The sequence below is a fragment of the Lissotriton vulgaris genome, chromosome 10 (genome assembly GCF_964263255.1).
Source record: "Lissotriton vulgaris chromosome 10, aLisVul1.2, whole genome shotgun sequence".
NCBI lineage: Eukaryota > Metazoa > Chordata > Amphibia > Caudata > Salamandridae > Lissotriton > Lissotriton vulgaris.
In genome coordinates, this window is record NC_141698.1 from 352919228 (window position 1) to 352940163 (window position 20936).

Sequence of the window (20936 nt, forward strand, 5' to 3'; positions counted from 1 at the left end):
GACCAGGGGTGCACACGAGACAGGTGAGAGAACGTGAGCATTTCAAAACAGTTATTTAAAAAAAACAAAGATTCTGCAGCGTCAGTTCTGACCTGACCTGCCTTGGTTGCCTTTCTTGTGGTCTCTGGGGATCCGCTGAGCATCTGCTTAGCACACTTCCTTTTATGTCAGGAAGTGGGCAGGACCGCAACATTGTGTGTGAAGCGCTGACACGCTTCGCGATTGGGAGGAAGTGTGGATGAGCTAGTTGGTGCCTAACCCCTCAGCTCAAACAACACAAGCCGTGGCGGACCAGGGGTGCACACGAGACAGGTGAGAGAACGTGAGCAATTAAAAACTGTTATTTTTTTTAAAACAAAGATTCTGCAGCGTCAGTTCTGACCTGACCTGCCTTGGTTGCCTTTCTTGTGGTCTCTGTGGATCCCCACAAAATAGATGATGGATCCTTATTAATAGGGAGGGGTTTGACATGGGTGTGTCCTCACCCTTTTCTTTTTTCATTGTACACTAACGGAGTAGAGGCTTCCCTCCTAGATTCAACCCTGGATGTCCCAAAGATGAATAAAGCCTGCATCCTATTCTCCTTTATGCAGGTGATGCGATCCTAATTGCACGCACTGGCCTGGCACTTCAGAAGCTTTTAGATATACAGCGTGAATTTTATGCATCAACTAGATTTACAAACTAATGAGGCAACATCTTTAATTCTAGTGACTGGTCTGAAGGGGAAGAAAGTGCCCTCTTTTTTATAGTAGGACGGAGAGAGGCACAGACAGACATTTTCTCCTATTTAGGGGTTACATTTGATAGAACATTATCATGGTTCATTTGGTGAGAAGTAGGGGCCTATTGTAGGAAAAATTATTGCCGGTCTATTTTGCTTTACCAAAAAGCTGGAATATCTGGCCAAGTCTGCCTCAGTGGTTATGTATGGAGCTGGCATGTGGGGACATACCAACAATGCAGCATTGCCATCAATAGAAGATGCATTCTGAAAGAAACTGGCTGGTCTCTCAAAAAGTTGTTCTAACTATAATTGTCATCATGAGCTGAAAGCTCCATATATATCAGATCAGATATGCTTGACACCAATTCTTCTATGGCACACCATATGGAAAAGGGATCTTGCTAACTTTATTCAGCAAATAACAACAGAAATGCCTAAGCACACATAAAAGAAAGTAAAGTTCATGTGAACAACCAGTATGAAGAACAGAAAAAGGTCACATTCAGATGGAAGGAGACAAGTCTTGTTGTGATTCAAATCCAAAGTTCATTCGGTTAGATTCTTTTTATTCTGTTTCAACAGTAAGGGTATGTAGAACAGGCCAGCCGACACGTGTTTCGTCGCTTAATGGAGTAATGCTCTGTGACTTCTTAAGGGCAAAAGGCCAGTGATACTTCCAACCCAGCCGGGCTTGACAAAAGGCAGATATAATAATCAGGAACCAGTGTAAAGATAGTTCAACACAACTTGTAGCTGATACTTAAAATAGTGATAGGAAATCGTTTTGTGCCAGAGGGTGTAGAAAACAACAAGTCGAGGGCGATCCTTCTGGGTAATGTAATTAAACGCCCGCACATCCGGGTTCAGATTGTGCACTCTAGAATGTGTTCATGGCCGAAGAACAGCCTCCCAACTTCTCACACGGTAACTTTATTCAGCAGTTTATGATGAATTGTCTTGCACTAGAACATGTAAATAGGATGCCATGAATCATGTATGTTAAAAATACCCTGATTTCTTTAGGTTTAGTAACTATATTTGAAACACCAAGTAACTGCTGGAACATCTCAAAAAAAGCAATTAAAACTTGCCTTTTTGATTACATGGCAGATAAAAGATATGAAAACAGTAGTACTAAATATATATGGTGCCAGCCTATCTAGAGGGGCCGTCACCTAATGAGGGGCAGGCTACATACTTGACGGTTGTGATAAATTCACATCATAGATTTATAATATAAAGGTTTTGGCTAAATCTTATTCCCTGTATGTTGGGTCACACATCAGGTATTTTTTCTACACAGGACTTGCCACTTTGTTCATGTGATGGTGTGTCTTTACAGTCCAACATACTTATTTTTTTATTTGCAAGTTTTATCTTGAACATCGTAAAACGTTTATGCTCAAACACAAATTTAGACAATGCCATCTAGGAATGACCTTTTTACAAATGCTGCCTGACCATTGTGTTTGTTATGATGTTGCATCATTTTTATCCCTTTCCCTAAAGACCAGTAGATTGCACAATTATCTGGAAAGAATCACACCTATTTTTTATTGTTTTAACTATTGTTTTTAACAGAACATTTTATTTTCATTCTATAAATTTATAAATTACATATTTATGAACGTTTATGATCTGTATAAATACAGTTCCAGTAAAGGGATTTCTGAATCTGAATCTATTTGTGATTATGCATGAGATATATGTAATATACATTTCTAAAAAGCATAAGCAACCACTAATCCTGAGATGTGCTTTTGCTTGGTATACAATGAGGGGTATCTGTTCCTAAGGAAAAGAAGAGAGTTGCAACCTATTATGGTTTGCACATAAGTGTGGGAGAGGTATGTCTCACTAGAGTTGGGACGTTTTTAGAGAAAGGGGAATTTCTACTTTTGTATATAGTGCCCTCACACCCTTGCGAGTGTCATGCTTTATCATTAGGCGTTGCTCCTCGTGGGGGTGGCGCTGCTGTCCCCCACGGGCACCGCAAGAGGGCTCTTTATCGAAGATCTTTTGAGGAGACGCAGCAGTTGCGCAAACGGGCTGTAATTAAATTCAATATACCAACTCTTACTAAAATCCATATTAAAAACTGCTTATCTGTAAGTAACCCTTAAAAACCAATCCTCTGGTGTTCAACCCAATATCTGTAATGGACGTAACTATACAATTTTATCATAAACATGAAAATACAACACTTTTCTTTCTTCCTTAATATAACCTTCTGCATTAGAAAGTTAGACAATCATGTATCCCATTGAAGCACATCAACTCTAATATAGATTTGTTTAATGTATATATTTAATTTCATCACTAGGAAAATTGTAAATTCGTATCTTCTAAATGTTCATATCATGCTGGTTATCCTCCTGTCAATAAGTACTTATCATCCTAAAAGCCACTAGTAAGTACCTGTTTATACAGCAAACAACAAATGTTCATGCATCATTCATAATTGTTTGTAAACATAACAAGAGGATGAACAAATATTCACAAGATACCCTCCGTTTCTGTTTTTAATAGTTGGTGCTTCATACAGATACAAATATTATCCCTTATAATTGAAATACAATGTTTTACCCCACCTTTTATTTTATCTGAAAGGTCTGTCTTTTTTCCATATTTCTGTTCAATTATTTCATAAGTACAAAGCATATATATTGCATTCACCATTCAAGGCCTGGTTGAAGGAGTTGGTGTGAATTTTTAGATGTATTGTCAAACATAATTATTGCAAGCGCAATAAGTTTGAGAATTTTAGCTTCCGTAGTTGTAGTCATTATGCCCCTCCATCAACAATAGTTATAAAAATCATACTACATTCACATAGCTGCATATATGATTTATGGCGCAGCATTTTAATGTGCATTTTAAAAAAGTAATTTTAATAAAGCCAGGGTGCTGGGGGGTTACATTCAAGCAGTGAGGTACAATTGATAAGGCCCATTGACTATTGGCAGAACTTTTTTCTCCTGTAACGTCAGTATAAAATGCAATTGGATATGCAGTAAACAGCATTTTTCTAGTCAATTCAGCTGTGCTGTGGTAATAAACTAGAATTTGACCTATGCATTGTACTAATACCTGACTGCATGTGAGATTATTAGTAAACGTGCTACAAATAGCATGTGTGATTGAACCACATTTCTTTTCACTGGAACGGCGTGTGAGTTTCTAATTGTGAAAAACTATTTTTTTGCATTTGGACTTCTGATGTTTGTCATCTGGTGTGAAACTCTCAAATGGAGTCTTCCTCACTGTAATGGTCCCTGTGGGTCCCCGTGAACTGGTCTTGAACTGCAACATCCAGTACCCATCTTTTAATATAAGTTCAGCTTCTGCATTTGCACAAAGGCAGACCTGTGAAGGAGGAGACCCAGTATAAATTGTATGTGGCCTGGCACATAGTGATGCCGACGCCAAATAATTCAATTGGATACTGAAAGGAAATGTACATGTCCTTATGGGTAAATTGTCTTATCTGCAGTATTTAAATGTTGTGTGCATAAACTGTACTTTTTGTTATTGGCCCATAGTACAGGGCCAGAGTACCATCCCTGTATGCATTTATTGGGTCTGGAATTCAGATTTAAGGTCAGTTTTATGTTGGAAAAATTCTATCATACATTTTAGTGTAAAGCACAACTCCTCCAGTCTCTGACTGATGAAATTTGCCCTTCAAGCTGCCTTGCTGAGTCGAGATAATTGATGTGCCCACCAGCTACCAGATCAGCTGGCACGGGTAGCTGCTGAGCTGTGAGTTTTGTATGATTTGCAATCTTTCCTTGCGTTTAAGGGATATATCCTGGAAGGGGTACTGAGGATTGAACACCTCTCAAAGGTCTTTGTATTCGGATCATATTGCCCACATACTCTTGTGGCCTTGCACCATTTTGCTTTTTGTGATAGGCAGGTACAGGCCAGGGATGCCAGGGAGCAGTACAATTTAAAATTGCTCCCCTGCAGGACCCTTGGCTGGCCCTCACAGTCACATTTATTGCTCGGCGATTTCAATAGTCATTTTGATTGTAGAGAGGCCCCTGATACACATGCCCTTAATGAGTCCCTGGATCTTGCCCAACTGGCACAGTGGATCAACTCGCCCACCCATGGTGGAGGTCATACTATTGATGGGGTTTGTTCCAACTTCCCGCTACTGAATTAGATTCTCTCCCCCGGTCATGTGGTCTGATCATTTCTTAATTCAATTTTCTTGAACCACTAAGCCTTCTGTTTCTTCTATGAATGCTCTGGTGGCCAGACCGCCCCCTCGCATCGAGCCTGCTGCCTTTGGCAGAGTCTTGGTCGACACGCGTCCAGGCACTTCAGGGGATTTGCTGGAAGCAGTTGGCTGACTCAAGATTTGGTTGGCCGATGCACCCGAGCATTTCTCTGTTCCACTAGGTTACAAAAGAGCGAGAAATTCTCCTTCCCATCCTTGGTTATCGAAGGAGTTAAAAGAACAAAAATCATCTTGTAAAATGCTAGAGCGGTATTGGAGACAGGCTTACTGTCCTCTAGCCAAAACAACTCTCAGGAAGACTCAGAAGAACTATTATTCTATGGTGAAGGTGGCCAAAAGCCACTTTTTCGAAGAGCGCATTGCCCATTCAAAAAATAATTCTAAAGAAATATTTTCAATTGTGCAAAGCTTCCTGGATCCTTGTGAAGAGCAGAGGACTTTCCCCATCTCCAATGATTGCTGTGAGCAGCTTTCGGGGTTCTTTATTGATAAAATTAAAACCATACAGGATAGCTTTGGGACCGGCAATCAGTCTCAGGAGATTTATTCTTATTACAAAGCCGTAGTTTCTCCGTCAACGCGCCCCTCTTTGGCCACATTTCTTTCCATTCCGCTGTTTGACACCCTGGCAATACTTGAATCACTTAAATCTGGCTCGCCTACTAACCCTTGCTGAGCAAGGTCGTTGGCGGCAGTTGCGAATGTAGTTAACCCGGAAGTCAACAAAATTGTTAATATGTCCCTTCTGACCGCTATGATGTGGAGAAGTGTGGCTCAGGGGTTAGAGGCGGCAGACCTGGAGCTTGAGTTCGGCCCTGGACCAGGGTTCAATTCCCCGCCTCGGTGGGTCTTGGGCTCAAAAATTCCACGGACTCGTTAATTCTCGCTCCGGTGCCTTCTCGACTCACGGGTTCACACTCTGCGACTCTGGGCAATAGCTTGCTTAATCTCCACATCGGCCCCTCGCGGTGGGATGCCTGGCTTTCACCTTGTGGATACCCTGCCAGGGTTATCTCACAGGGGAATACCAGGACAGGTTCCCTAAGCAAGCGCGGAGATGCCCCAGGGTAAGTCATGCGCTATATAAGCTTCATTCATTTCATTTCATTTCATGATCCCTCCTGAGTGGAAACAAGCAAAACTCCACCCCTTGCTGAAAAACCTTCACTTAACCCCGCCACCCCGGTTAACTACCGCCCAATCTTACTGCTCCCAGCTGTGGCGAAGGTGTGTGAGAAGGCCGCCCATAAGCATCTCTCTGAGTTTGTTGAGTCCTCTGGCGCCCTCCACCCTGCCCAGTCGGGCTTCAGGGCCTCCCATAGCACTGAGACGACCTTGGTTGAGATGGCGGAGGCTATTAGAGAGTGCCTGGATGCCGGCGGCAGAGCAGCTTTGGTGCTTTTAGATGTCTCTGCCATGTTTGACACCGTGCCTCATCAACAACTATTGCCGCAGTTGTCTCACATCGGCATCTTGGGTCAGGTGTGGAAGTGGAGAGAATAATTTCTGGTCCACAGATCACAGTAAGTATGGCTGCCCTTTTCTCCTCTACTCCAAGAAGTATGATTACGGGAGTCCCTCAGGGCTCTACATTGAGCCCTCTTCTGTTTAATATCTATATGACACCCCTTAACTACTTAGCAGAGGAGCTGGGCGCTAAGATCATAGCTTATGCTGATGATACCCAGCTCCTCTTCATGTTGAATAAAACCGACTTCTCTCCAACAAACTGTCTTGCTGAGGACTTTAAATGGTTAGCAAATGCCCAAATGAAATGCAGTGAGGAGAAATCAGAGGTGCTACTTTATGGTTCTTTCCCCCCGCATTTCAGAGAGGACATTTGGCTTGTGGACTTTCCCATGCCCAATTCTTTGGGGTGTCCGCCAAAAAATCTGGGGGTTTGGTGAGGATTTGAAATGTATGCCCCAGATTAATACGCTGGCAGGTATGTGCTTACAGCACACTGAAATTCTTAAAGAAGTTCCTGCCCCTCTTGCCCAAAATGGCTAAGGAAATGGTGACCTGTGCGCTCATTCTGTCAAGGCTAGACCATACCAATGCCCTGTACATCGGTCTTCCGGCATTTCAGCTAAAAAAGCTACAGATTGTTCAGAACACAATGGCCAGACCTCTATTGGGCATGCCAGGCAGATCTAGCACCAGTCAGACCCTTCGGTATCTGCATTGGCTTCCGGTTGAGCAGCGGATACTTTTTAAGGTTCTTACACTGGCTCATGGTGCCCTCTATAAGGCAGGACCTCAATATCTCTGGAGACGTTTTTCTTTAAATGTCCCGCCCGACACCTTCATTCTACAGGCGAATGCATTGCTGTTGTTCCTAGGTACCGCCTGCCTAGATTGGGAGGTAGTTCCCTTTCTGTTTAAGTGGCTACGGCTTGGAATGCCCTGCCCGTTGAACTGTGTAATATTTCGAGCCTCAGGTTGTTCAAAAAACAGTAAAAAAACCCTGCTATTTAAGTAACCACTTCTGGCCAGCCCTTTCCCTTCCCACCATTTGGCATTCGAGCCGGGACACTTCTGAGTAACCGTGTGTGCTATAAATGGAGGCTAACATAACATAATATGTCGTGTGATGACACTAGTGATCCTGTTCGCAAACCACAGACTTTGGAGTTATTTGCCATCTTCGTAATGACTCTTCGGTTGGTAGATGCCCCATTATAGTCAGCTAAAATTGGGTAACAAGGGTCCTCTTCAGCACCACCATTCCTTTCCTGCCCCTGTGCCAAAGCTGGAGACAATGAGATGCCTCAGACAGTAATCCATCAAGTCATGTCAACAACTTGAGCCTTCATAGAGCAGCTCTCCGATGTGTCTTGTTACTTGTCATACCCTGCCTTCACATGCGATTTGAGCAGTAGACATTGGTGATAGTAGTACCACAGACTAGCATATAGCAACCCATCACACATAAAGCCATGTTCAAGCTAGGACTCAACCTCATGGGTTACATGTTTTAATATATTTTAAATGAATATGATGTGAATCTTTTGAATAATTATTGTTTGTTTTTCAATTTAGGGGCTGATTATGATGTCCTTCTCACATCTGTCCTTGTGGTTCGGAAGGCATTGGGAGGAGGTACTGCCTGTGGTGCTTCCGATGGCTGAGCCCTTCAGAGCATCGAAACACCATAATTCTCAAATGGTGGCAGAGCCAGGCTCGGGTCTGCTGTCAGGATTATGATGGCAGTTTCCAACACTCTTTTCATATCGGCCTTTCCGACATGGAATGGCCGTAGGAAAGTGTCTTTGGGGGCCAACTAGCAGTGTCCCCTTCCTCGATGTCCCTCCGCTATGGGACCTGTGGGGCTCCTATGATGGCCCCCCGAATCATACCTGTACTGTGCGGCAGGCACCGCATAGTGCCTGCCACACTGTGCATGGATGTTCACAAATGTACATTTTTCAATGGAAGCATGTGCTGCGGTGCTTTTCAGCCTGCTGCACAAACTTCCATTGAAAAATTGATGTTTTCAACTGCCCTATGGGCGGTCGCATCGTAATCCTAAAGTACGGACGACCAACCTAAGATTGGGCAGATTCCAGACCAATACTGCGTCGGACAGATGCAAGCCACATAGTTGTTAAATTTTTATTAGTTATGAAATGTAATTGAATAATTTTTTGTGATTTAAATGTGATTCATTATTAGTTAATATTGTGTGAATATATATTGTAAATATATATTTCTCTTTTAATTTTTGATGCAGGTTGGGGGTTTATAGGGGTATAGGTTGGGAAGTAAATTCTAAAAAATTCATAGTTAGTTGGTAATTAATATTTCATTCATGATGGTAATTGTGCAATAATATTTTTTTCTTAAATTTTAGGTGTGGGTTGTGGGTTTTGTAGGGCTATACGGTTGGAAAAAAATTAATTGTATTTAAGTTTTACATAATTTTTATTGATATTTATTAATTTCATAATTATGTTAATTGTGTAATTCCTATTTTGTTAAGGTACATTTTTGGAGTGTATTGTGTGCTTTACGGGGGTATATTGGTGGAACTAAATACATTGTAATGAAGTCATAATTAATTTTTACTTAAAAATATTTTTTCTTGATAAATATTTATGTTAATAGTGTAAATAATTTGTTTTTTAACGTTAAGTTTTAGGTCTAGCTTGTGAGTTTTGTAGGGGTATAGGGTGGAAAGGTAGTAATTTCTTTAGTTATATTCATTTATTATTTTGATTATAAAAATATTTGCAGTTATTTATGATAGGTATTTAACATTGGCACATATATTTATTTTATTTATATTTATTTTTTTATTTACTATGTTTTTGCAATTACTTTATTGTGTTGAAGAGAATTTGTTTGTTTCTAATTTTGCACTGACAGGAGTCGGAAAAGTACATTTTATCCTGTCCACAATTCAACATGTTGCCTACTCTTGCACTCATTGGATTGGGAATAGTAAATGTTACCCATCCTCAATCCAACACTTGCCCTACTGTTGCACTTATTGGAGTTGGAATAGTAAAGTTTACCCCTTTGCAATCCAACACTTTTCCTACTGTTGCACAGAGTGGAGTGGAAATAATACATTTTCCCCTCCTTAATCCAACACTTTCCCTACTGTTGCACTCATTGGAGTGGGAATAGTAAATTTTACTCCTCCACAATACAACACTTTCTCTACTGTTGCTCTGACTGGAGTGGGAGTAGTAAATTCTACCCCTCCACGATCCAACATTTTCCCTAGTGTTGCACTGACTGGAGTGAGAATAGTACATTTTACCCCTACGCAATCCAACATTTTCCCTACTGCTGTATTGTCTGGACTGCGAATAGTAAGTTTGGCCTTTGTGTGATGTAACAGGTTTCCTACTGTTGTATTGTGTAATGTGCAAGTAGTACATTTTATACATCTTAAGTGCAACAATTTGTTTTCTTTTGTACAAATTATAGTTTGAATAATATATGTATTAAATGTGAAATTATATAATGTATTTTATATTGTTACAATTTGTATTATGTGTTTGCTTGTTTAAAATTATGATATTTATATTTATAAATAATGTTTTTAATGTGTATTTTTTAATAACATTATAAAGAATGTATGTTTACTTTTTTTATTCTATTTAAGATAGTTTGATTTTTAAATATTTTATGTTATTGTTGTGTATATATGTATATATTTGGTAATAGTTATTTGTTATATAATTACATTATTCAAATAATTCTGAAATAATACAAATTCAAATGATTAGTTTAATAATAGTTTAACAAGATATATGTATATCTAATATATATGTGTCTTTAACTTTAAAACAGGGTTATATCTGTTGACATATATATATTTAATCTAGTTTATTTTTAATAAATTAATGTTACTAATTAATATTTAGGGGCCAATTATTATGTCGGTTGGATTTCCTCTGACTGACATAATCGTGGAATTGACCGCATAATTACGATGCGATCGCACATTTTCCTATGGGAGAAATGGGAGATTCTGTTCATCCCTGTACCATGTGGTAGGGATGAACGGGAGGGCAGGGGGGCATCCCAGGTGTCCCATTGGCCCCTTTACGTATTAAATACGCCACTCAAAATGTGCCTTATAAGCTGACTGGCATATTACATACGAGGAATAGTATTCCATCACAGTGATAAATTGTCAAGAATATATTTTCACTGTGCAGGTGAAGCTACGTATTTCTGTAGAAAAACATAGGCATAACTACAATCATTATTTTATATCTGTGCCTGAGAAAATTCCAAAGAAGTCATTCAAAAGTAGTATGCACTAATTCAGTGGTGAAAGTAAAGTTCTGATAACTTTATTGCCAAGAACTTTAAGAATGTATACGTTGTGCTGCCTGAGATAAAACTGGTTTAAAATGTGGCCTCTCAGTCTCTGACTCCAGACACTCATTACAAATTCCTGGTTGGGAGTTAATGACCCTGCTGCTCAGTGGACAATTGCATGACTTCTTGGTCCAGGAAGGCAGGGGTGTTGTCAACAACTACCAATGTAATAGGTATTAGCCTTATGAGAGGGGTACAGGAACAATTGGCTGGAAAACCGGTTAACCCTAGCACTTCTTCTTTTGATTTAGTGATGCCAAATGGGGTTGTCAAGAATGGCATCCATTTATTCCAAGGGTAATACTTTGCTTTCTGGCTTCCATCCCAGCAAGGGGGAAAACAAGTTGGATTCTATCAGAGGGAAGAGTACCTAATATGAACTGGGGAGTGGCTAAAGGAGGCTCAAGCTCCTACAGGTGGAGGATGGAAATGCAGATGGACGTCAACATGTCCCAAATATCAATTTCTACTGGATCTAACTGAAGCTCTGGCGAGAGAGAGATCTGGCAACTAGACAACTACCTTGAGCACCTCTGGGTTAAAGGAGGGACATAAAGGAGTAACTTTCCCAGCAGTTTGGAAAAGTAGAACTTTATAATTGTTTTCACCTCCAAAGGATCAGAACCAGGTGTAGTGACTTTCCCAGAGAGGGCCTGCTCTTGGTGGGCAAGAAAAACTAGGTTTGTCCTACTTGTAGATTTCTGTTGTACTGAAAATGTGTTCAGCTGAATACTACAGTACATGTATCTGGCCTTATGAAACCCTGCCCAGCTACAATTTCTATCACTGTCCTTCTGGCGGATTTTGAAAACGAAAGCAGCAACTAAATCCAAAGGTTAATACTTAGACCAGGGCAAGGTGGCAAATTTATCCTAACAGCCAAAGGACTTCATCAGCTACGAAATTGACTTTTGCCCTGCGCATAACTTTCATACTCAAACCAGTGGCTCCACTCGGACCTCTCTTAACAACATAATGGACTTTGAGGGAACCTTGCTTGCTTCAGTGTTCCACCTTATACAGCTGGAAAACCTTGCACTCCAACAAATAGTCCTTTGTAAAATCTTTGTCTGGAATAACCCCTTTTGTGTACATGACCTCCGCTCCATCATTGATGGTCTGAAATTAGGCATAGGTTTTGTTTAATTGTGGATTCAGACTTTACATTAATGCTTTACTTTTTCCTACCGGTACAAAAGGGGGTGGTGATGGACGGAGCATCTGAACCAATCAAACACTCACACCCAGTCAACAGACCTGGGTTTGATCCATCACCGTTCTTTAGCTGACTCTGCCACCCCAGTTTAAACATGGCCATATGCAAATCAGTCTGACCCTGTGCCTCATGGGAACAGTCCAGCCCGAACTGCCAAGCCATGCCTTCCCTGGACCGGACTCAAGCTTCCTAGGACTGGTTTCTGGCATTACAGCCGTCTTCAGCCAGGCTTGCTTGAATCCAGTGGCAAAGTGAGCAAGGGACTCACGTCTGAGCATACACTGCCAACTTATGGCGAACATAGTGGTACAAAAGGATGTGGTGATGGATGGAGCATCTGAACCAATCAAACACTCACACCCAGTCAACAGATCTGAGTTTGATCCATCACTGTTCATTCACCCACTCTGCCACCCCTGTTCAGACATGGCCATATGCAAATCAGTCTGACCCTGTGCCTCATGGGAACAGTCCAGCCCAAACCGCCAAGCCATGCCTTCCCTGGACCAGACTCAAGCTTCCTAGGAACGGTTTCTGGCATCACAGCGGTATTCAGCCAGGCTTGCTTGAATCCAGTGGCAAAGTGAGCAAGAGTCTCACGTCTGAGCATACCCTGCCAACTTATGGCGGACATAGAGGTACACAAGGGATTGGTGATGGACGGAGCATCTGAACCAATCAAACACTCACACCCAGTCAACAGATCTGGGTTTGATCCATCACCGTTCTTTCGCCCACTCTGCCACCCCAGTTCAGGCATGGCCATATACAAATCAGTCTGACGCTGTGCCTCATGGGAACAGTCCAACCCGAACTGCCAAGCCATGCCTTCCCTGGACCGGACTCAAGCTTCCTAGGACCGGTTTCTCGCATTACAGCCGTCTTCAGCCAGGCTTGCTTGAATCCAGTGGCAAAGTGAGCAAGGGACTCACGTCTGAGCATACTCTGCCAACTTATGGTGAACATAATTGTACTAAAGGGGGTGGTGATGAACGGAGCATCTGAACCAATCAAACAATCACACCCAGTCAACAGATCTGGGTTTGATCCATCACCGTTCTTTAGCCCACTCTGCCACCCCAGTTCAGACATGGCCATATGCAAATCAGTCTGACCCTGTGCCTCATGGGAACAGTCCAGCCCAAACTGCAAAGCCATGCCTTCCCTGAACCAGACTCAAGCTTCCTAGGACCGGTTTCTGGCATTACAGCCGTCTTTGGACAAGCTTGCTTGAATCCAGTGGCAAAGTGAGCTAGGCACTCACGTCTGAGCATACACCGCCAACTTATGGTGAATATAGCGGTAGAAAAGGGGGTGGTGATGGACGGAGCATCTGAACCAATCAAACACTCACACCCAGTTAACAGATCTGAGTTTGATCCATCACCTTTCCTTAGCTCACTCTGCCACCCCAGTTCAGACATGGCCATATGCGAATCAGTCTGACAATGTACCTCATGGGAACAGTCCAGCCCGAACCGCCAAGCCATGCCTTCCCTGGACCGGACTCAACCTTCCTAGGACCGGTTTCTGGCATTACAGCCGTTTTCAGCCAGGCTTGCTTGAAACTAGTGGCACAGTGAGCAAGGGACTCACGTCTGAGCATACCCTGCCAACTTATGGCGAACATAGCGGTACAAAAGGGGGTGGTGATGGACGGAGCATCTGAACCAATCAAACACTCACACCCAGTCAACAGATCTGGGTTTGATCCATCACCGTTCTTTAGCTGACTCTGCCACCCCAGTTTAGACATGGCCATATGCAAATCAGTCTGACCCTGTGCCTCATGGGAACAGTCCAGCCCGAACTGCCAAGCCATGCCTTCCCTGGACCGGACTCAAGCTTCCTAGGACTGGTTTCTGGCATTACAGCCGTCTTCAGCCAGGCTTGCTTGAATCCAGTGGCAAAGTGAGCAAGGGACTCACGTCTGAGCATACACTGCCAACTTATGGCGAACATAGTGGTACAAAAGGATGTGGTGATGGACGGAGCATCTGAACCAATCAAACACTCACACCCAGTCAACAGATCTGAGTTTGATCCATCACTGTTCATTCACCCACTCTGCCACCCCTGTTCAGACATGGCCATATGCAAATCAGTCTGACCCTGTGCCTCATGGGAACAGTCCAGCCCAAACCACCAAGCCATGCCTTCCCTGGACCAGACTCAAGCTTCCTAGGAACGGTTTCTGGCATCACAGCGGTATTCAGCCAGGCCTGCTTGAATCCAGTGGCAAAGTGAGCAAGAGTCTCACGTCTGAGCATACCCTGCCAACTTATGGCAGACATAGAGGTACACAAGGGATTGGTGATGGACGGAGCATCTGAACCAATCAAACACTCACACCCAGTCAACAGATCTGGGTTTGATCCATCACCGTTCTTTCGCCCACTCTGCCACCCCAGTTCAGGCATGGCCATATACAAATCAGTCTGACGCTGTGCCTCATGGGAACAGTCCAACCCGAACTGCCAAGCCATGCCTTCCCTGGACCGGACTCAAGCTTCCTAGGACCGGTTTCTCGCATTACAGCCGTCTTCAGCCAGGCTTGCTTGAATCCAGTGGCAAAGTGAGCAAGGGACTCACGTCTGAGCATACTCTGCCAACTTATGGCGAACATAGTTGTACTAAAGGGGGTGGTGATGAACGGAGCATCTGAACCAATCAAACACTCACACCCAGTCAACAGATCTGGGTTTGATCCATCACCGTTTTTTAGCCCACTCTGCCACCCCAGTTCAGACATGGCCATATGCAAATCAGTCTGACCCTGTGCCTCATGGGAACAGTCCAGCCCAAACCGCAAAACCATGCCTTCCCTGGACCAGACTCAAGCTTCCTAGGACCGGTTTCTGGCATTACAGCCGTCTTTGGACAAGCTTGCTTGAATCCAGTGGCAAAGTGAGCTAGGCACTCACGTCTGAGCATACACTGCCAACTTATGGCGTATATAGCGGTACAAAAGGGGGTGGTGATGGACGGAGCATCTGAACCAATCAAACACTCACATCCAGTTAACAGATCTGAGTTTGATCCATCACCTTTCCTTAGCTCACTCTGCCACCCCAGTTCAGACATGGCCATATGCAAATCAGTTTGACAATGTACCTCATGGGAACAGTCCAGCCCGAACCGCCAAGCCATGCCTTCCCTGGACCGGACTCAACCTTCCTAGGACCGGTTTCTGGCATTACAGCCGTTTTCAGCCAGGCTTGCTTGAAACTAGTGGCACAGTGAGCAAGGGACTCACGTCTGAGCATACCCTGCCAACTTATGGCGAACATAGCGGTACAAAAGGGGGTGGTGATGGACGGAGCATCTGAACCAATGAAACACTCACACCCAGTCAACAGATCTGGGTTTTATCCATCACGGTTATTTAGCCCACACTGCCACCCCAGTTCTGACTTGGCCCTATGCAAATCAGTCTGACAATGTACCTCATGGGAACAGTCCAGCCCGAACCGCCAAGCCATGCCTTCCCTGGACCGGACTCAAGCTTCCTAGGACCGGTTTCTGGCATTACAGCCGTCTTCAGCAAAGCTTGCTTGAATCCAGTGGCAAAGGGAGCAAGGCACTCACGTCTGAGCATACCCCGCCAACTTATGGCGAATATAGCGGTACAAAAGGGGTTGGTGATGGACGGAGCATCTGAACCAATCAAACACTCACACCCAGTCAACAGATCTGGGTTTGATTCATCATCGTTCTTTAGCTCACTCTGCCACCCCAGTTCAGACATGGCCATATGCAAATCAGTCTGACTCTGTGCCTCATGGGAACAGTCCAGCCCGAACCGCCAAGCCATGCCTTCGCCTGGACCGGACTAAACCTTCCTAGGACCGGTTTCTGGCATTACAGCCGTCTTCAGCCAGGCTTGCTTGAATCCAGTGGCAAAGTGAGCAAGGACTCACGTCTGAGCATACTGTGCCAATTTATGGCGAACATAGCGGTACAAAAGGGGGTGGTGATGGAAGGAGCATCTGAACCAATCCAACACTCACACCCAGTCAACAGATCTGGGTTTGATCATCACCGTTCTTTAGCCCACTCTGCAGCAATCTTGTGCTGTTTGTGTGGAGGGAGGCACTCACTTCCTGGTGGAGCCGCGCAGAGCGGCCATTGTGGCAGGGTGGCGCTCTAGTGCTCAACCACTTACAGTGTATTTAAGGGCTCAGACAGGCCGACGCGCTCGAGAATGAAACACAACTTCTCGCGCTAGCCCCACGAACCTAACTACGCTCCTCATGCTATTTTAATTGCTAAATGTACATTTGAAATTTTTAATATTGACTGTGTGCTGGTGAAAACTACTTGCATATTTGTGGCAGCTTGCCCTTTTGATCCGAGTGCTCTCCCCGGTCCACCGCAGCAATCTTGTGCTGTTTGTGTGGAGGGAGGCACTCACTTCCTGGTGGAGCCGTGCAGAGCGGCCATTGTGGCAGCGTGGCGCTCTAGTGCTCAACCACTTACAAACGTCCATATAACATCATGACGCCTACGCGCAGCGGACGCGCGCAGCGGGCGCACCTAAGGCAAGCCCGTCTGCGCCCGTCCGCGCCTGACCGGGACCAGGGGCTATGGGCTATGCCCAAAAACACACCTACTCAGCAGAAGAGCTTATCTCCCTTAGACCTTTATCCCACCTTTGCCCTCCTATTGCTCCTTATATTCGGAGACGTACGGCCATGTATGGTATCTCTCAGGAAAGGGTAGCCTACCCAATTGCCACACCCTGCAATGCTTTATTGGCTAATGTCTCCCAAACAAAGCTACGGTGCAAATATCTTAATACCAGATCTATGGTCAAGCACCAAACTGACATCTTTTTACTACTCTCCATTGAAAAACGGACATTCTTCTGGTCACAGAGACCTGGCTTTCTCAGGACTCACTACCGGACATTCTCGCAGCACTTCCATCTGAGTATTACATCATAGCTGGGAACCGTCCGGTGGAAAAAGGGGTGGGGGAGTGGCAGCTATCATTCGCAAAGAGTATACATTTTTGCAACTGCCCTCTCTTACTCTGAGTGACACAGAGAATATTGTAATGAAAATGGATACAACTGGTGGGGCGTTGTTAATCGTTCTGCTATATCGACCTCCTCAATTTACGACTACTTTCCCTATGTCGTTGGCAGAACAGATTGCACATCTTGTGACTAAATACCCAAATATGCTCCTGGTCAGGGACCTAAATTATTGGTTTGATAACACTACCAGTGACCCTCAGGCGCTGGAAGCCTCAGAACTACTCTCTAACATCAACCTAACGCAGCATATACATGTGGCTACGCATGAGAAAGGCCACACGTTAGACCAAATTTAGTCCCATAACCTTTCCTGCATATTAACATCCATAATGCCTTGCATTTGGTCTGACCACTCTCTTATCCAGTTTGCGCTAACTATTGGTGGGCATACTAAAATCCCACCTCTGGCAGGCGGCGAAACTAGGAAATGGAAAACCATGAATATACCTGCCTTTATTGACACACTGGCATCTACGGCACCAGTATCTAAAAAGGCGGTAAATCTTATGGAAGAGGAGGTCTCATACTGGCTCTCAAAGGCCACTGACTCTCATGCACCCTTAATAAGATTCACACGTGCACGCACTAGAGATGCACACAAGTGGTTTACCTCGGATCATAAAAATCTAAAACTCGAGGAACGCCAAAAAGAGAGGAAATGTAGAACAAAATATAAGCCCCAAGACAAGGAGGAATATACTACGGCTCGTAGAAAGTACTTGAAGCTCATTTTGCAAAGCAAAATTAATTACTTTTCTGGGAAAATTTTAAATTCCCAGAATAAAACTAAAGACACTTTTAACATAGTAAATGACTTGTGTAATAGCGAAAGAACTGCGCTCCCTTTGTTGACCTCGCAGGAGCTCTGCGACTCCCTAAACGATTTCTTCATAGAGAAAATCGCCACTATAAAAAATAATATTCAAAGCCTCCCGGGTGGGGAACCTATTGAAGACATCTATTTTAATTCAGTCACTTTAGATACTCTACCTCCTATCGATGAGAAGACCCTTTCAGAACTTCTTTCGCGTGTCAAATCGGGCTCGCCTTTTGACAGTTGTCCCCCCACATTCTAAAGGAGGTGTGCCGAGCTATTCTATCGGTAATTCTTCCTCTTTTGAATGAATCACTCGGTCAGGGCAAGGTCCCTGATGGGTTTAAAAATGCCACCGTGATTCCACTACTGAAAAAACCAGGAGCCGATCCCCTAATTTTAGCCAATTACAGACCTATCTCCCTTCTTCCTTTTTTTTCTAAACTTCTGGAGGCATATGTTTCCAGATGTTTATCCAATTTTATTGAAAGCTCTGAATACTTGGAACCAAACCAAGCGGGATTCCGTCCATCTCATTCAATGGAAACTGTCATTCTGGCCGTTCAAGACACACTAAGATCTAATGCTGACAAAGGCATCCATCAGGCCTTGGTGCTCCTTGATTAGTCGGCCACGTTCGACACGGTTGACTATAACATCTTGATCAACCGTGTCGAGCAGGCCGGCCTCAGGGGCCCTGCTCTGAATTGGATTGCCTCCCTTATCACAAATCACGCACAGTCAGTGCGTTTAGGATCTTTTACAGCCCCCAAGATGTCATCTACTTGTGGTGTTCCCCAAGGCTCGTCACTTTCCCCTTTATTATTTAACCTTTATCTTCGCCCACTGATTTATTCTTTAAAAAATTACAAAATAACCTTATATAATTATGCTGATGACCTTCAGCTAATCATTCCCTTAAATTCCCCGAACTCAGCCACCGAATGCTCAGCCATAATGTCACATATACAGAACTGGATGACCTTAAACCATCTTAAACTCAACCCAGGCAAGACAGAACTGATCATGCCTGGGGAAAGTGGACTGAGCTGGGGGCGACTGTGCTGGCCAACTGATATGGGACTCCCTCCTATAAAGACCCAATCGGTTAAAAGCTTGGGGATAACACTTAATGAGGATCTATCCCTCAAAGGACAGGTGGGAATGGTGGTTTCCTCTAGTTCTTTTCAACTTAGGAAGAACAGGAAAATCGACCATCTTCTAACACACTCTGCACTCATTCAAGTGGTGATTGCCCTTGTTCTCTCCCGGCTAGATTTTTCGAACAGCCTCTACCTGGGTCTTCCGATGGGCCTACTAAAACGCCTCCAGATGGTCCAAAACCAAGCGGCAAGGCTGATTTGGAAGCAACCAAAGTGGCAATCAATTAGAGCAGGGTTGGAAAAACTTCACTGGTTGCCAGTGGCCCAGCGAATTGCCTTTAAAACAGGGTGCATTACCTTCAGGGCGCTTCATGATAATGGCCCTAGATTCATCAGGCAATCCATCACTAACTATACACCTTCGCTCAACCTACGCTCCAAACATCTAACTCTTGCAAATGTCTCCTCATTCAAGAAAAAACGCCAGGGTGGTAGCTGTTTCTACGAGTTGGCTGCCTCCTTTTGGAATGCTCTTCCCCTCTTTATCAGACAGAGCAATGACTTATTGGCATTTCGAAAATCTTTAAAAACGTGGCTGTTCTAACAGGCTTACGCTTAAGAGTTGTGTTGGTTGTCTTGATTCTATAGCGCCAAGAAACCCAAGGGTGTATGTGCGCTCAAGAAATTGTTATTAACATAACATAACATAACCCCAGTTCAGACATGGCCCCCTTGCTCACTTTGCCACTGGATTTAAGCAAGCCTGGCTGAAGACTGCTGGAATGCTAGAATCCGGTCCTAGGAAGCTGGTTTCCAGTCCAGGGAAGGCATGGCTTGGCAGTTCAGGCTGGACTGTTCCCATGAGGCACAGGGTCAGACTTATTTGCATATGGCCATGTCTGAACTGGGGAGGCAGAGTGAGCTAAGGAAAGGTGATGGATCAAACTCAGATCTGTTAACTGGATGTAAGTGTTTGATTGGTTCAGATGCTCCGTCCATCACCACCCCCTTTTGTACCGCTATATACGCCATAAGTTGGCGGTGTATGCTCAGACATGAGTGCCTAGCTCACTTTGCCACTGGATTCAAGCAAGCTTGTCCAAAGACGGCTGTAATGCCAGAAACCGGTCCTAGGAAGCTTGAGTCTGGTCCAGGGAAGGCATGGTTTTGCGGTTTGGGCTGGACTGTTCCCATGAGGCACAGGGTCAGACTGATTTGCATATGGCCATGTCTGAACTGGGGTGGCAGAGTGGGCTAAAGAACGGTAATGGATCAAACCCAGATCTGTTGACTGGGTGTGAGTGTTTGATTGGTTCAGATTCTCCGTCCATCACCACCCCCTTTTGTACTGTTTTCTTCGCCATAAGTTGGCAGGGTACGCTCAGACGTTAGTCCCTTGCTCACTTTGCCACTGGATTCAAGCAAGCCTGGCTGAAGACGGCTGGAATGTCAGAAACCGGTCCTAGGAAGCTTGTTTCCGGTCCAGGGAAGGCATGGCTTGGCAGTTCGGGCTGGACTCTTCCCATGAGCCACAGGGTCAGAATGATTTGCATATGGCCATGTCTGAACTGGGGTGGCAGAGTGGGCTAAAGAACGGTGATGGATTAAACCCAGATCCTTTGACTAGGTGTGAGTGTTTGATTGGTTCAGATGCTCCGTCCATCACCACCCCCTTTTGTACTGTTTTCTTCGCCATAAGTTGGCAGGGTACGCTCAGACGTTAGTCCCTTGCTCACTTTGCCACTGGATTCAAGCAAGCCTGGCTGAAGACGGCTGGAATGCCAGAAACCGGCTCTAGGAAGCTTGTTTCAGGTCCAGGGAATACATGGCTTGGGAGTTCGGACGGACTGTTCCCATGAGGCACAGGGTCAGACTGATTTGCGTTTGGCATTTGCATATGGCCATGTCTGAACTGGGGTGGCAGAGTGGGCTAAATAACGGTGAT

At 44.3% G+C, this 20936-nt stretch overlaps 1 long non-coding RNA gene across 1 annotated transcript in view; it reads left to right on the forward strand.

Annotated features, from left to right (window-relative positions):
- The first annotated feature begins 215 nt into the window (after positions 1-215).
- Positions 216-20936, forward strand: part of LOC147685240 (uncharacterized) — a 51833-nt gene continuing 31112 nt past the window's right edge. Inside the window, exon 1 of the long non-coding RNA XR_015300424.1 lies at positions 216-312. This is a non-coding gene — a long non-coding RNA (uncharacterized LOC147685240). The remainder of the gene's footprint in view (positions 313-20936) is intronic.